Source organism: Vombatus ursinus, unplaced genomic scaffold, assembly GCF_900497805.2.
Source record: "Vombatus ursinus unplaced genomic scaffold, bare-nosed wombat genome assembly UNPS02015175.1, whole genome shotgun sequence".
Taxonomy (NCBI): Eukaryota; Metazoa; Chordata; class Mammalia; order Diprotodontia; family Vombatidae; genus Vombatus; species Vombatus ursinus.
The window spans coordinates 16330260-16348464 of NW_020954953.1; the positions used below are offsets into that span (position 1 = coordinate 16330260).

Here is an 18205-nt window from a genome sequence, read left to right on the forward strand (position 1 = left end):
AAAAAAGGAAGGAGGTATCACTTATAGATAACCTCAGCTATTCATAGCCGTCCCCACATCATTGTTTGTCCTAGCTTTCAGGCCCTTTGTTATTTTTTTGTTTGGACCAGCAGTTTGAGGGTTTCCACCCTAGTTTTATGCCTCTGTTGCAGTTTCACCCTGGAAACTCACTGGATGCTTGTAGCCTGCTCATCCTAGACATCCATCTGCCGACACCAGCTTCCTTCTCCCACTGACAAGCTCCTCCCTTCTAGGGCCTCCAATTTTGGAAATGGCTCAGGCAGACCAGTTTTCGTTCCCCTCCAGCAGTGCTTCTGACTTTCCAGTCTTTGCCCCCATGCCCCATCTGGGTGCCTCCAATCTTCCTCCCCACCTTCCACATTCCCCCTGTTCTACTTTTCAGCTCCTTTTTGGGTATTGTCTTCCTCAATTAGATTGTATGCTCCTTGAGGACAGGAACTGTCTTTCTTTTTGCTTGTATGTGTATTCTCAGAGCTTCAGCACATGGTAAGAATTTAATAAATGCTGGCTGCCTTGCCTAGTTGAATATTGCTTTACCTCTCACCTTGGACTACAGAAAAGGCTTCCTAACTGGTTTTACCTTCGCAAGCATCTCCCCTCTCCAATCCATCTTGACCTAGGGGTCAAGCTGATCTTCCTTAAGCACAGAACCAATCTTGTAATTTCCTTGCCCAAGGTGTTCCTTCCTACTACATATGGGGCAAGAGTTCACAGGATGGTCAGAAGAAGCCTTATAAAGACACTCTCAAGGTCTCTCTTAAGAACTTTGAAACTCATGGTGTGACATGGGAGACACTGGCACAGGACAACCTTGAGTGGCATGCCCTCCTCAGAGAAGGTGCTGTCCTCTATGAGCAAAGCAGAATTGAAGCAGCTCAAAAGAAATGTGAGATATGCAAAATAAGTGACTCCACCCCAAATGTTTACATGGACTATTTGTGCCTGACCTGTGGTAGAGCATTTCGAACTCATACTGATCCAATCAGTCGTGGTTGGCTGCATTGCAACTTGACTCTAACATAGTGATGTCATTTTGGTCCTCTTTGAAAATAAAGGACAACCTTCCTGCTACTAAAATAAAATACAAGGTCCTCTATCCTGCATTTAAAGCCCTTCCCAATCTTGCTCCAGATTATCTTTCCAGGTTTATTGCCTGTTACTCACACACACACACATACATACACATACGTTCTAATCAAATTGGCCAACTTATTACTCCCCTCCCATGACATTCCGTCTCCCATCTCCTACTTTTACACAGGTCACCTCCCTTCACCTTGCAGCCATGATTATATTCCTTCTTCCACTAAGTCTCTTAGAATCTCCAGTATCCTTCAAGGCTCAGTTCATGAGGCTACATGAGCTACATAAGGCTTAGCCAGTTGCTAGTGTTGCCTCCACCAAAATTACCGTGTATAGATTTCACATTGACTTCTCTGTGAATGTGGTGTTCTACTCCCCACGCCCCAATGGGATACTAATTCCTTGAAGACAAGGGCATTATTTATATCCTCAGCACCTAGTTAAGTGCCTGGCACATAGTAGACACTTATAAATGCTTGTTGAATAAATAAACAAATGAATAAAATAGTTTTTGTTTTAGAAGGTTATTTAAGAAGGGAAATAGGCATGGGGAATCTAAGAGAAACTTGATGGTAAAATGAAAGAATCATTTTTTTAAAAATCATCTCTTGGGGCAGCTAGATGGCACAGTGGATAGAGCACCAGTCCTGGATTCAGGAGGACCTGAGTTCAAATTCGACCTCAGACACATAACACTTACTAGCTGAGTGACCGTGGGCAAGTCACTTAACCCCATTGCCTAGCAAAAATAAATAAATGAACGAATGAATGAATAAATAAATAAATAAATAAATGAAAATCATCTTTCTTCTTTCCTTTCTAAATATAGTACAACTAGTGTACAACCAGGTACTTTCTTCATTGAAACTGACTTGTTTAAGGAAGAAGACTAAAGAATTTCTTTCAAAATTACTTATTGCAGAATTCTCCTAACCACATCAACAAAACAATGTTTATATGGGTTGTGGGTAATGGAAATAACTTAGTTATACAGAACCAAATATATGGTTAAAAGAAACAGTACACAGCTCTGAAACCATTTTGAAAAAAGAAGAAATTAAACTTAAATCTTTGCCATTTTTTTCCAGCAAAAATGCTTATTAGATTATTGGATGGTATTCTCTGAAGTGGGATTTAATAGCTACTTCCCCTTTTAGTACATGTTTAGGTTATATGCTAGAATTATTACCCAACTCTGGTGGAATCCAACTAACCCTTTAGTATGTGAGTGCTTAAAAAAAAAAACATTTTTTCTTGGAGTTGATGAATTCAAGATAAATATTCCTTTGCAAATTTTCATGTGACTAAATGTCATTACGACCAAAAGTCTCAATATAACAAGAAAAATTCCAATTTTAATTCATAACTTACTTCCCATGATATTTTATAGTGGTTTTTTTTTTAATCTAATACAATAAAAGAAAGTCCTGAGGCATTAAGTTTACTGGAATTTAGTCTGTAGGCAATCAGGATCCAACCTTTGATTGATGGTACTTCTGAAGGAAATGGTCCCTCTTCACAGGAAGACTTCTCTGGGTTAATTAAGCATCACTGTTCCTGAGAAACAAGTTGAAAAACAGTTTTATAATCATATATAACAAATGTGGCCTTATCTACTTCCTCTGGGGTTTGTGGTTCTGATTTATCCTAATCATATGCTTCATGCAACATGTCTTAAATCAGACATGTAAAGAAATCAGAGAAAAACATGAGGAACCTGGATCAACTTCCCAGCAGCAAGTTTTCAGGAAAAGAGAACAAATTTTAGAGACTGATAATTACCAAAAAAAAAAAACTACAAAAAATTCTTGTAATGGAACATCTGGATAATGAGCTCCTACATTTCCATTGGAACACAGGGCTTTGAAGATTGATTGAGATCATAATGGAACTGAGAAACACAAGAGGGTTCAATACCAGGCTTATTTGGTTTAATTCAGTTTTTAAGTGTCATCTACTATTGAAAGTTGTTTCCTCTATACTTTATAAAACGTGTTCTCAGGAATGGCTATTTTTGCCAAATTTGAGAACATCAGAGTCAAGGTATCCAAGTAATATTATAAACAGCAATCTTCTTTTGGGAATCATGTTGATCCCGAAAATTCAGTAATCATTTCCCCTACTGAAAATCATTAGGGGTTGGAGTCTATTGGTATGCCTAGCTTAACTATATTTTAACATATTCTTTGTAAAAATAAGTTGAAAGTAAACATTGCTAGAAGAAGGAAGCCAGAGCCACAGACTTGGCTCTAAAACTGGCTGTCATAAATAGGTTTCAAAATGGGAGATCTCAATGATTCAAAGTATCTTGGGTTGGGTCACACTAGTCAATGAAGAAATGTTAGTAAAATTTCTTTTTAAAAATAAGAATACAATGAATTTAGAGAAAGATACTTTTCATTCACAAAACTCTATGGAGAAACATTTCTATTACCACAGCCACAATATATAAGGACTCCATACATGTAGCCCAAGGACTTAGTTTCAAATCCTGACATTGCTGCTATAGATAATAAATCTATATGACTTGGTTCAGATCACTTCACCTCTCTGAGCTTCAGTTTCCTTATCTGCAAAATGGGCAGGTTGGTCTAGATGATTTATAAAGTCCCATATCCTGCTCTTTTCTACAATCCTATGAAAAGCCATCTTCTTTTAATAATGCTATTTGACAATTTATTTTAGAAAACATAGAGTGAAAAACAGTGGAACAATACACATAGACAGAAGGACATTCTGAACAGAACAAATGCAACTCAAGTTTCTAAAAGCAATAAACAAATTCCAAATAAAAACAACACCAATAACAGGTAGCTTGTATGGCTTAGAAATTTTTTCTCATTTAAATGAAATGTGGAAGATTTCATTTCTGCACATGGCAAGATGGCACCAAAATTGAAATAAAAATCCATCAACAATGTATTCTTTAAACTTATAGGACCAACATCTGACAAGACTTCTCACAGATACACAAATTACCCAAAGTTCACGGGAGCCATTTGGGTAAAGTGTGTTACTCTTCATCTAGAGAACTCAGAGAAAGAGGAAACAGAAAACTGTAGTCATTCTTAGAGCAGAACTACCTTAGATCAAGAAGCCCATAACATGTGTGGCAATAAGTGGAGCTACAGACCTAGCATCCGGATGTGCCCATCTGCAGGCAAAATGAATAGAGTGTCACTGTTGTGCTGTCGTTGAAAGTAGCGATTCAGGGGAAAGAAAAGAAAAGAAAACAAAAGAAAGGAGAAGAAAGGAAAAGAAAGGAAAGGAAAGAAAAAGAAAGGAAAAGAAAAGAAGAGAAGAGAAGAGAAACGAAATGAAACAAAACGAAAAGAAAAGAAAAGAGAAAAGATTGATTCATCTCCCCTGAAAGGGGCAGAAAAGAACAGGGAATCAATGAGTAAGTCTGCTTCTTACATGTGCCATTGTCATGTTAGGGTGCGGGGAAGACTGAAAACTACAATATGTGAGAATCTGCCTAGAATCCATTCACCAACACAACATCTAGGGGATCCCTCCATTAACATGAGCTTAACCAAGAGTTCAATGGGCAGGGGTTACAGTTTGGGTACATGGATCTTTCAAATTGGCATCTTCCCAAGATCAACCAACCAATCAACAAGCATTTATTCAGAACCAATTATTTGGCAGGCTTTCTGCCAATCACTGTGGCTACAAAGACAAAAATTAAATAGCCTCTACCCTTAAGGGCAGAGGTTTCTAACTAGATGGTGCAGTGGATAGAGCACTGGGTCTAGAGTTGGGAAGGCCCAAGTTCAAATCTGGCAATTACTAGCTGTTTGACCCAGGACAAGTCACTTAAGCACTGCCTGCCTCAGTTGCCTCAATTGTAAAATATAGGTAATAATAACACCTACCTCCTAAGGTTGTTGTGAGCATAAAATGAGATATTTGTAGAGCACTTAGCACAATGCCTGGCACATAATAAAGCCTGGTGCTTAATAAATGCTCCTCTCCTCTTCTCTCCTCTCCTTTCTCTTCCTTCTTCCCTTAAAAAGCAGTTTGGGTCAGTTTTCCCACAGTATGAGTTTCAACAAGTACAATAAATATATCCTACGTAATAAATAGAAATAGGATGAGAAAATGATGTTTTGGGCCATGGGACATGGCATCATCTGTGTTTTTCCAACTCTTCATTTGATTCAAGCCCAATACACCACTATGACTCTATTTTCTTTTACTTGCTTTAGAAACTACTCTCTCCTTTTTAATACCTTTTTTCTTTTATATTATTATCTTCTCTAGTTATTTTACTGCTTCTCCTTTCTTCTGACTCCATGCTCTAACAATGAATTGGCAGATGGCATGAAGAGTTTATTTTTTAAAAAAAAACTATGATGATTAAAAATACTTTCTTTTCAACATAATAAATATACTGTAATCTATCACATTAAGAGACTAGAAGGGCTCTCACACACTTGTCCTTCATAATTCACACATCAGCTGTCATCTCTTGACAATCTAGAAATGGGTAAAAAAAATCTACAAATCTAAAAAACTTGGTTTTAGCCAAACAATTTAAATTCCTGTCATCATCAAACTTCTTGCCGCAAACTGAAGCACAAGGCATCTCACGAAGTGCCTGACAAAATCTCTTGGTTTTTTCTTCCCTACAGAAGGGAGTAGCTATGGGGCAGCTAGGTAGGCCAGAGGATAGAGTGCTGCCCCTGGAGTCAGGAGGACTTGAGTTCAAATCCAGCCTCAGACACTCACTAGCTGTGTGACCCTGGGCAAGTCACTTAACCCTGTTTGCCACAGTTTCTCATTTGTAAAATGACCTGGAGAAGGAAATGGCAAACCCAGAGTTGGACATGACTGAAACAATTGAAACAATAATACAACAGAAGATAAAGGAAAAGCAGTGAACTATGTATTAGAGATTGTCAGAAGTACAGTCCCCACCGCGTCCTTGAGCTGGGTATAGAAGGGGCTGATGGGAATGAAAGGTCTTTGATCCTGGGCTCCATCATCTAGGCCCATGGATCTACATTAGCAGAATGGCAAGAACTGCAGATACCTCAGGGATGGCCTTTCCACATCAGACTAGCTCCTAATCCAAAGAAATTTTTGGTTGTTGCTAATGCTAGACTCCCATGCTTTGTTCTGCCTCTTCTCTAAAGAATTTATAAGAGTTGATTATAACTCTCAGGAAAATCCTGGAATCATTGCTCTTCTCTCATTATTTTCCTAGATCTCAGAAGACAATCCCTCCTGTAAGCAGGTCTCTTATAGGCTGGAGTAAGGTCTTCCAGGCCTATGTCTGTCACAGCCATGCATTCAAAGAAGGTCAAAGGCTTCCTGAACACTCCTCTAGAGGATCACTTGGCCTTGACACTGGCTTAACCTCATTAGGAGTTAAGTTGCCTAAGGAGTATCCCAATGACCTGTCCACACCTGACCAAATAGAACTGGCAGGTAACCTATTGTTGTGGGACCGTTTCCCAGAGTTGCTGATAAACAACTTAAATTTAAAAAAAAAACTTTTCTCTTCTAACCCTCTTCTGGAGCAATGACACATTTCAATTAGAGCATAAGAAAAGGAGGTCAGCAAACTGGCTTACCTTTCCCTGAATAACATCCAATAGATTTTGTTGTACTCAATTACAGAGAGGCTTCATCACTGCTTTTTCTGTTTATGATCCATTCTTATTTGAAAGGGATTTAAACTTGATGCTTTGGTTTCCCATCAGCATAATTGCTGGGCTGCTAAGACCTTCTATACATAACAGCCAGCAGAATAACCTTAATATTTTCTTCTAATAAGCATTCTTGCTAGGATTCCAGCAAGGGATCCTTTCCAAGGAGGATCAGGGAGCAGCCAGGAGACCTGCAATGGTGCACAACAACCAGAAGCCCAACTCTGGTCTTTAGTTAGCTGCCTTCAATAGGGACTATTCTAGTTGTTTTTTTCATTCACTAGGGAGAATTTGAGGGAAATATCTAGTAAGATACCCAGGAAACACATTGTTAATGAATTTATAGTGATGCCTTCATTAGAAGGTTAGCTTTCCCAGTAACCCTAAAGTGTATCCAAAGAGCCACCTAGTGGTTAAAAAAATTAAGTACAGTATTTAGTTTGATACCAAATTTAACTATTCATAATTCAAATCAACAAAATATTCATTAAATGTCTACTGTGTGTTTGCTTAACCTATTTCCATCATACTGAAAATGATCTATATCTCTGTTCAACTGTTCCTAAAATACTTTATCTGATTCTCTCCTTTGCTCCTCTGATATTGTACCTTGTATCGCACTTATTTCTGCACAGGTCCTAGCTTGTCCTTTCCTCTTCCTCCTCCCTCACCCCCATTAGATTGTTACTTCCTTGCCATTTTGTTATCTGTGCACCCAACATTCCTAGTACCAGGTACATAGTATGTACATTAAAATATTTGTTGAATTGAATCAAATTTCTACTGGAGATCCAATGTGGAATTGAATGCACTGCCGTGTACAGTGGAAAGTCAGCTTGATTTCAACTGAGAGGAGATGAACTAAAATCCTAAGCTTTGCCATCTGTATGACTTTGGAAATGTCCCTTCAACACTCTGGGTTTTCACTTCCAGTTAAAAAAGCCAAGGTCTCCCTCTGCATGCTGGGCCATCACCAGTCATCTTGACTTATGTCTTGCCATTGGACTCTGATGACTTTGGAGGAGAGAGTAAGGCTGATGACTTTTCACAGCTCTGCCTCACTTAAATCTAATTCACTTGCAAGTCAACACATCACCCTCCTGATGTCATTAGTTGTCTTTGAGAACAAAAAACAAACAATAAACAAAACAACAACTTTCATTTCCATCTGTAAAATTAAAGGGTTGAACTAAATGGTCTCTAGGGTCACTTCTGGGTCTAAATTTATGATCCTATGATCTGGATTGAATTCATTTCTGGTGTCACTGAAGCATTTCTAAAGAATGAAGTTACTAAATATAAATTGTACACGAAAAAGAAAAATATTTGTTCCTGTGACTTTTGAGCTAGTAACAACATCAGAGTAAAATCAAGAGGTTGGACAAGATGATTTCTAGGATGCCCTTCAACTCTAAATCTATGATTTTATATGAATTATCTTTTATCAGGACATTTAATTTATGCCACCTCAACCGCAATTAAGAACTAATACAACCAAAGAAGGGATGGATGGAGAACATTATAAAAAGCAAAACGGATAATTTTGATTACATTAAATTGAAAAGTTTTTGCATAAACAAAGCCAATGCAACCAAGATCAGATGGGAAGCAGAAAGCTGGGAAGCACTTTTTATAACCAGTATCTCTGATAAAGGACTCATTTCTAAAATATATAGAGGACTGAGTCAAATTTATAAGAATACAAATCATTCTCCAATTGATAAATGGTCAAAGGATATGAGCAGGCAATTTTCAGATGAAGAAATTAAAGCTATCTATAGTCATCTGAAAAAATGCTCTACATCACTACTGATTAGAGAAATGCAAATCAAAGCAACTCTGAGGTACTACATCATACCTATCAGATTGGTTAACATGACAAAAGAGGAAAATGATAAATGCTAGAGAAGATGTGGGAAAATTGAAACACTAATGCATTGTTGGTGGAGTTGTGAACTGATCCAACCATTCTGGAGAGCAATTTGGGACTATGTCCAAAGAGCTATAAAACTGTGCATACCCTTTAACCCAGCAATACCACTTCTAGGTCTGTATCAGATTGTTTGCTCTCTTAGGGAAGGGGGAAGGGAGGAAGGGAGGAAGAAAAAATTAGAACTCAAAATCTTATAAAAGTGGATGCTGAAAACTATCTTTACCTGTAATTGGGAAAAAAAAATACTATTAAGTGGAGGAAAAAAGATGTCAGAACCTTTCTGTTCTCTAACTCTTCAAATTTGGTTCTGTCTCGTTAGAAAGTTAGGTCCAGATTTTTCTACTTGACAATCACAGAAGGACATGAAATTCTTTGCCAGACAAATAATATCTCCCTTGCTCTCTAGATAGTATGAAAAGTAGGCCTAACCTTTTAAAGAATAAAGGTCTTTATAAGCATTTCCTCACAACCTAATTCTCCATTTCTACTTAAGATTTCTTTTCTCACTATTTATATTGATATTTTTCTTCTGGAAATCATAAAATATTTTGACATGGAAACACCTATTAAGTTATCAATTATTTCCTCGCCAATGCACAAAACATTTACCTTCAATTCTCTTTTTAAAAAAATCTAAGCAATCCCTTTGGTGTCTGTTGATTCTTAATTATATGCATCAAAATCATAATGTACACATACCTTCACAAGAAAAATTCCTTCAGTTTCCTATATCCCATGGTAAAGTAAATCATTATTGAGGCCACAGATCCAATAGGTATAACAAAATAAAGAGAAGAAAGAAAATCCTACTGTTTCTCAAGTAGCGTTGCAGCTCACACTTTCTAGATAGGTATTGCAGATTCTCTAGGGCATGGACAAATTGTAATAATCAGATTTAGAATAGGAAGAGACCTTAGAGGACATGTAATTCAAACCCTACTCAAATCAAAAATCTCTTCCACAATATTCCCAACTAGTAGTTATCCAAACTCTGCTCAAGCACCTCCGTGACAGGCTACTCACCAAAACTTTCACTGAGAGTGCTAATTATAGGTTTTAGAACTAGAAAGGAACTAAATCATCTTTGTTGGTGTTCAGTCATTTCAGTGGTGTCTGATTCTCCATGACCCCATTTGGGGTTTTCTCAGTAAAGATACTGAAGTAGTTTGCCATTTCCTTCTCAAACTCACTTTAAAGATGAAGAAACTGAGGCAAACAAGGTTAAGTGACTTGCCCAGGGTCACATAGCTAGTATGTGTCTGAGGCCAGATTTGAACTCAGGAGGATGAGTCTTACAGACTCCAGACCTGTCTCTCTACCCACTACACCACCTAGCTACCTCTAGATCATCTAATCTAATCTTATTTGGCAAATCAAAAACTGAGTTGTCCAATGTCACAATAATTTTATTATAATAGCTAACATATAACACTATACACACACAAACTTATACATACTAACACACATACACAAACTCAAACATTTTTTACTCTCCTGCACTATGCTAAGCACTTCACAATTGTTATCTCATTTGATCCTCACAACAACCCTGAAAGGTACACATGATTATCACCCCATTTTACAGATGAGGAAAGTGAGGCAGACAGAGGTTAAGTGACTTGCCCAGGATCACACAGCTAATAAGATCTCCCTTTCTCCAATCCTTTCTCTTTTCAATCTATCTTTCATAAATCTCCTGAATACTACTTCTAATGTGCAAATCAGACCATTTCACTTTCCTGTTCAAAAACTTTCAGAAACTAATTTGTCTTTGAGTTACTATATGTGTGTATATGTGTATACATACACGTATACACAAATAACACATATATGCACGTATTGTATGTGTACATATACGTATATATACACAACATAGAATTCTATATGTGGAATATATGTTATGTACCACTTAATTGCTTGTTTCACATTGTCTTCAATAGCTGCCTGATGGTAAATGATAGGGATATTTTTCAAGAAATGAAAAAAAAACTACATTAAAATTTTAAAAATGCAATTGCCATCAAGAAATACATTTTAAGGAAAAAACACAAAGGATCTTTGGCTTGCAAAAGAATGGCTTTTTAAAAAGGAGTTATCTGTTAATATAAACCAAGTCCTTGAGTATGTGAATCTAATACATTTCAAGCTCGCAAGTTGGCAAAACAGGGGGTATTAAGATCTTGGGCTCTTCAGTTGCTCAACAGTCAAAAGCATGGCTTGGTTTTTAAGATGAAATCAATTACATATTCCAAAACCAAGCATAGTTATGACCTATCTTATTCTAATTCTGCTTACCCCTGGTCTGGTCAAGAAAAGTCATATAATTTCTTACCCAAGGTATCAGCCTGGATACAGTTAATTGCCCAAAGAGAAATCTAAATCTCCCACTACAGCATCAGGATGAGTCAACATGGGGTCATAAACTTAGTGATAAAAAGAATCTTAGAGGCCAATTAACTCAATCCCATCGTTTTACAGATAAGTAAACTGAGATCCAGAGAAGTTAAATGATTTGTCCAAGGTCATACGGGTTTATGTGACACAGATATCACTTGACCACCAGCTTTATAGTCCAAAGCTAGGTCTTTTCCCACTGTGCCATAATTCCTTTCCTTACTCTAAGTAGTAAGCTGATCATCATAACTACCCAGATCTTACCAGGAGAATAAACTTGAAAACTCTGTAGTTATGGAAACAGAATCTCAAGAAAGCTTGGATGGCTATGTATACATCTCAGACACTTAAGTTTGATACTTCTTCAGTGTTGAAGATTTTCTGGAAAAAAAAGTAGAATAGAATAACATTTTAATCCTTTTGAATTGTTTCTAATGCTATTTGAACTTCATGGCTTTTTTTCACAAGGCTTATAACACTCATGAAAAGCATATGAATGAATTCAGATCTTCCTTTCTCTGGATCTATCAATGTATCATTATCATGCACAAAGAAGAACTGTTCTGTAGAAGCTTTTAACACTGGAAAAAAAAAGGTTAAAACTGTAAAACGCCACCTTGTATTTATTCAAGCTATTTCTTAGACAATGGCCAAGGAATAAGGTGCTATAATGATGTACTGTTTTCAAAATTCATGTATTTATGTCCAATGTGAAGGAGAAGAGTCAGTCAGTCATCTGGCATTTATTAAACTCTTACTATATGCCAAGCACTGGGGATAAAAAAAATTAAGGCTAAAAAAAAGTCTCTGCTCTTAAAGAATGTACAGTCTAACGGGCGAGAGAACGTGCAAACTACATACAAACAAGACATTTGAAGGATAAATTGGGCTGATCCCAGAGGGAAGTTACAAAGATTAAAGGGAACTGGGAAGGGTTCCTTGTAGGAGGTGAAAATGCTCAGAGAAAGGATATGTGTGAGGATAAGCAAGGAAGCCAGTTATCACTGGGACACAGAGTATGTGAAGGGAACTAAAGAACAAGAGAGTTTAAGAAGACAAAAAGGTTGGAGAGGGCCAGGTCATGAAGGGCTTTGAAAGACAAGCTAAAGACAGAGAGAAGAAGACAGTCATTAAATTTATTCTGGATACAACATTTTGGAGGCGTGGATTTCCAAATGACTTTACCTTCACAGATACTTTGCTTGGTTGGTTGAACTGTTTATAGGGGAAGTAAAGGAAATAAGCATTTATATAGTGCCTACTATATTCCAGGCTAAGCTATTTTTATTGATTATTACTATTTATTGATAAGTGCTTTTTACAATTATTACCTCATTTGAGTCTTACAACAACCCAGAGGGTTAGGAAATATTATTAGCCTAATTTTACAGTGGAGAAACTGAGACAAAGGTTAAGTGACTTGCCCAGGGTCACACAGATAGTAAATGTTGGAGGCCATATTTGAACTCAGGTCTTTCTAACTCTAAGTCCAGCATTCTAATTAAGTATTTGGTAACAATGAGTAAATCTACAAATGCTTTCTCAGCATCTACTTCATGCAATGCACTGTGACAGGTGCCAGTCCATTTTTGGAACCCTTTTTCCAGTAAACAAATCATCCAATCACCTGAATATACTAAGAATGTGAGAGTTCCTATGTAGGCTAAATCGATGCATTTGCTTCTCCCTCTATAACCCATTCTCATGCCACCACCAGCCTAACACTCTCACTCCAACCCCCAACTCCTATTGTCCCTCTTCTAGGTTAGGTTTCTCCTTATCTTTACTCTGTAGAGATGTTATAGTATTCAATTATAAAAGTAAATGTTTTTGTAGTCACACACACACACACACACACACACACACACACTCATGCAAAAGGAAACCATGAGAACCCACCAATTGAGAAATGGCTATACCAATGTGATAACTGAATGCAATGTAGTTTTGTTGCATTGTAAGAAATTATGAGAGGGGCAGCAAGGTGGCGCAGTGGATAGAGTACTGGCCCTGGAGTCAGGGGGACCTGAGTTCAAATCCAACCTCCGACACATAACACTTACTAGCTGTGTGACCTTGGGCAAGTCACTTAACCCCATCGCCTACCCATAAAAAAAAAATTATGAGAGAAACAGCATGTCATCATGGATAGAGAGCCTGTCTTGGAGTCAGGGTGACCTACTGGGCTGTGTGATCTTAGCCAATCATTTATCTTTTTGGTACCCCAAGAAATATTCTAAGGATTATTTTTTTAAATAACTAAAAATAAAATAAATTTCAGAATCGTTATTGATTTGCCTTGATAGAGTAAGCTTCCTCATTGAGGGGTTTTCTACACCGATGAAATTCCATGTCCAGACAAAAAATGAAAAAAAATGAATAATATGAAAAGTCCATAGAAACATTTGAAGACTTGTATTAACTGATGAAGAATAAACAGAATCAGGAGAATGATATATTCAATGACCACAATAATACAAATGGTAACAACACCAAAAGGCAATTGAATTCTCATCCATTGTAATGATCAATCTTTTATTTTGTTACAAAGGAGGATTCAATGGGGGAGGTTAAGGAGAAATGATTATGAAATAGGAAAAAATGCAATAAAACTAAAAGAGATTTTTAAAATTAAATTATAAGGGATTTTGAGACAGTTTTAACAAAGTATTTTATAATCTGAAATTATAAAACTTTTGCTAGAAATATTGCAATATTTATAATTGGATGCCATGGAAATATGTAACAAGTTGTTCACACAGTAGGCACTTGTAGCCATGTTTCCATGTGAAGTAGTGGGATTATAACTACCACTATACTTTTTGTCCCCAGAACAACGTAGGTGGAACTGGGAGGAAAAGATGACTAAAACTAAATTATCACCAACCAGCCGAGAAAAGCCAAGAGAATTCCCATGATGCCAGGCCACTGGGCAAAGCTTCTTGATAGGAGGTTTGCAGCAAAGCATGTCATAAATGTTTTCTCGGGGGAGTTGAAAAAGGGAGAGATAGAACTCAGCAGTATATCTCTCATCATCTCTTCCGTATATAAATGAAAAGGTCATCTCAGAAGTCACAAAGTTAATGTCGCCGGAAAAAGTCTAACCCTCAGTCAACTAGTTCAGGATTGACCTTGAAGTCAGAAAACAAGACCAAGAATGGACATGCCTTCTCAAGCTTTCACATGCTTTTTGTGATGATTTAATAAACACACTCTTCAGACATCAAGAAAGATATCTTCTGGAAGAAATATGTACCACCAAATCTGAATTACACTTGCTTAAAATAAGAACTATTATCCTTAATGTGGTAATATCAATAAATGACAGGAAAGTATCAGAGACAATGATTTTAAATGTGATGGGTTTTCCAGGAACTCTATATATGTTATCTTTCTCCGTTAGAATATAACTTCCTTGAGGGTAGAAACTCTTTCGCTTGGTTGTATTGGTATCTCCAGTGCTTAGCGCAGCACCTGGCACATAATAAATACTCTGTTTTGTGAAGGACAAAATCATTATGAAGTCACAAGTGCTATACAACCTACTATACATTCCTAGTACACCTATCTTCAAGAGAGAAAATGGAGCTGTCTACCAAAATGTATTCCATGGGAGTCACAGTACCATAGCATTAGTATCTAACCGATAGTCATGTCCTCAAAAAGTATCACTGGCACTGGAAGGATGGAAAAGGATATTAAGAAAAAGACATGCTCCCCAACATGTTCCCTTAGCTAAACCCAGAGACTTTTTGGGATGGGGAAAAAGATAACTGGTAGGGAAACCAGCTCTAGAACCAATGTCTCTCTTATTCCCAAGCAAAGGTACAAGAAGATACCTTGAAGTCATACCAGTAATTCACTACAACCTGCTTCACCTCATGCCTGATTTTGCAGGAAGAATCACCTAAGCAACAAGAGACATGGGAGTAGGAAGCTAAGGATTCATATGACAATTATCATTGCTGTGAGTGAACTCCATTGTTTAAAAGAAATAGGTACTGTTTTATTTCATTGTAGGACTCCAAATCATAAATCCTCATTGATGTACAATAGGGAGTTAGAGTTTAAAAAAAAAAGGTAATGGGAAACCAGTAATGGGATATCATATGAGTCTGAGATACTCTGTATACATACCAGAACTAAACTTGGTTACAACCTTCTCAGGAACACAGATTATATCCTAAAGATTTTCTCATTGCGTGAGCAAAAGAACTGATGGTAAGAAGGAAGGGGAAATCTAAGAATAATGACATTGTTTAATTAAGCATCTTAGAAAAGGATGAAATATGAAATATTGTATTCATATCAAAAGGCAAACTGTGTACTAAAATAAATTCTGAACTTGGAATCAATAGCTCTGATACTTAGTACTTATGTGGCCTTGAACTAGACAGTTTGGTTTGATTCAACAATTTGACAATTTATCAATCAGTCAGTATGCATTTATGAAGCACTTACTATATGCTAGTCAATGGGATAGGCTCTAGGAATTAAAATGCACAAGTGAGACAGTCCTTGCCCTCAAGGAACTTACATTTCACAGGTAAGCAAACAAATGATATTTGATCAAAGTAATACGATGTAATCAGCCTCTTGGCCATAGGTTCCCCACCCCTGTTAAGTTAGACTAAATTCTAATCTAAGTTCCTTCCAGATCTACTTCCTCTGACCAATGAGAAGATTAGCATATATAACATGGAGGCTTAAGGGAATTTGTTTAGACTCAGATGTACTCTCCAAATTGCTTGGGCCTACAAAGTTGATCTGTGGAGATTCTAATCTTCAAGGAACTACACAAGCAGTTTTCCTTTAAGAAAAAAAAAAAAAGGAATTCATTGACAAACCTTGAGCATGACAAGGTTCCTTCCAGGAAAGCAACCTGTGAGGTGTCAAACACAAGTATAAAAATGTAGGTGGTTAGCTTGAATTCATCTGTCAGTTCAGGAGCCATTTATCCTTTCATCTTAGTACAATTCCCCTAACACTTTGTGATCTATGCACGTTTTTCAAATCAATACATAGATTCCAGTTGACAGAATTATGCAATTGTGCAATGATAGTGACATTTTTCTCTAGCCCTGGGCACTGAGCTTCTTAAAGAAATAATGGATCTGATCATTAAAATACCCATCCAGGAAAATAAATGTAGCATCTTTCAGCTTTCACATGGAATTCTAGCATGTTGACACTACCTTCAAAAACTCAGCTAATTCAGTAAGAATTTACTGTTTTCATTCTTCGTCTAAATTAGTTTTACAGGTTAAATACAGCAACATAAGCAGAATTTGAATGCCAAGTTTTGCATGCAAGAAACAGAGAGCTAGGGTGTATTTGAGTTCTGAAGTCTTTAATAGCATATATTTTATTAATTTTTTTTCTACTAATTCTTAGCAGACTTCTATAACATTCAAGGAACAATGGAAAAGGCTTCCTCCTGCTAATATAGCAGCTGTGATTTCCCATGGAACAAAACTAAAGACTGCGTGCCTGCTGCATGAAATTTCCATTATGTCTTATGAACGTGAATTCAAAATTGTTTTTAAAATTATTCTAACAATACATTAACTTCTCTCTCTGGGTGATTAGTGATTAATTCTTACAACTTTCCCAAAGTATTAAATTACAGCAAAACTCAGTTTTTTACTTGTTAAAAATAAATTAATGAATAAAGGAACAGATTCAGCTTTAAGAAAATGATAGCTATGGTGTTGGGTGTTTTTTTTTAAGTTGCTCAAGTAATATACAACTCACTTAAAGTTTAATTTCTGCCTTTCTTTCACAAGCCCACATGTGGGATGTCTTTACTTGGAAATTACCTTTCATCGTGTTACATAGCGTTAAATTGCCAAATCACTTTAAACACTTATGATATCCTAACTATATTTAATACTTGCATAACTGCACCTAAAGGCCATACAGTATGCCTCCTTAATGCTTTATGATGCTCTTAATGTTTTAAATATTCATAATGATAATTTGCCATTCTTTTATAATTTGGCATGGGTAGTGAGTAATCATGCACAAATGGTGAAAGCTGGAAGAGGAAGAAGTTGGGGAGAGGGGGAGTCAAGGCATAAACAAGCGTCTAAGTCCACTTTGGTCATTCTATTTCACAGGCTTGCAGTCCTCAAAATTTATTACTTCTGGAGGTATTCAATTAGAGACTGGGTAACCACTTGTAGGGAATAATATAGCGAGAATTCTTGCTCTCCTCCCAACTGGGTTGCAAAGCTCTGATCTTCCTTCCATCTCTGGAATTCTGTGGTTCTAGTCTATGAATATCTATTTGCCATTACCAAGTCCAAAAAAAGAGCCCTAACTCACTTTGTCTCCCAATTCTCTTTCATCAACAGAATAATATAGATATATAAATAATACCCAAATGCACGTGCTTTGGTGCCTTCTAACTGTATGACTTTGGGCAAGTCATTTAGCCCTCTGGACCTTCACTTCATCTGTAAAATGAGAGGGTTGGAGTGGATGATCTCTAAGGTCTCATTTAGCTGGAAATTTTATGCTATCCTCTGGAGGAGCTTCGAGACTTACAGAAAAATTAATCCCTAATTTCCTTAAAGCTCAGGTCAACACGTCTTCCTACATGAGGCCTTTCCTTGGGCCTTTCCAGACTGCTAGTGCCACTCCCACCGTCCTCAAAACTACCTGGGATTTTTGTTTATTTCATTTATAATTAAATGTGCAAGCTCCTTAAGGGTAGGGACTGTTTTAGCAAATAGTCGATAAATATTTGACTACTGCTATGTGGGAGGCACTTCCCTAAACCATGAATAGAAATACAAGTTTAAAAAAAAAGACAGTCACTGCCCTCAAGGAGTTTATAATTTAATTTATAATCCAAGGGAGAAGACAATACACAAAAGGAAGCTGAAGAGGTGTGGGGAGTGGGAAGGTATGATGGAGAAATCCAAAGAAGTCCAAAAACAGTGAAATTGGTGGGAAATTATATCCGAAGAGCTTAGTACAATGCCTGTGTTGTTGTTATTCAGTCATGTCCTACTCTTTGTGACCCCATTTGGGGTTTTCTTGGCAAAGATACCAGACTGGTTTGCCATTTCCTTCTCCAGCTCATTTTATAGATGAGGAAACTGAGGCAAAC

The 18205-nt window shown here is 37.0% G+C and overlaps 1 protein-coding gene across 5 annotated transcripts in view; it reads right to left on the reverse strand.

The window, feature by feature from the left end:
- Positions 1-18205, reverse strand: part of LOC114031541 (interactor protein for cytohesin exchange factors 1-like) — a 193332-nt gene that overhangs the window by 114025 nt on the left and 61102 nt on the right. For 3 of the 5 annotated variants that reach the window (XM_027846680.1, XM_027846677.1, XM_027846674.1), the window contains exons 2-3: positions 11353-11469; positions 2583-2661 (exon numbers count right to left, since the gene is read on the reverse strand). The gene's annotated coding sequence lies outside the window, so the exon portion shown is untranslated. Of the gene's footprint in view, positions 1-2582; positions 2662-11352; positions 11470-18205 lie in introns of those variants that run through there. The other 2 variants (XM_027846675.1, XM_027846679.1) reach the window with 2 other exon arrangements.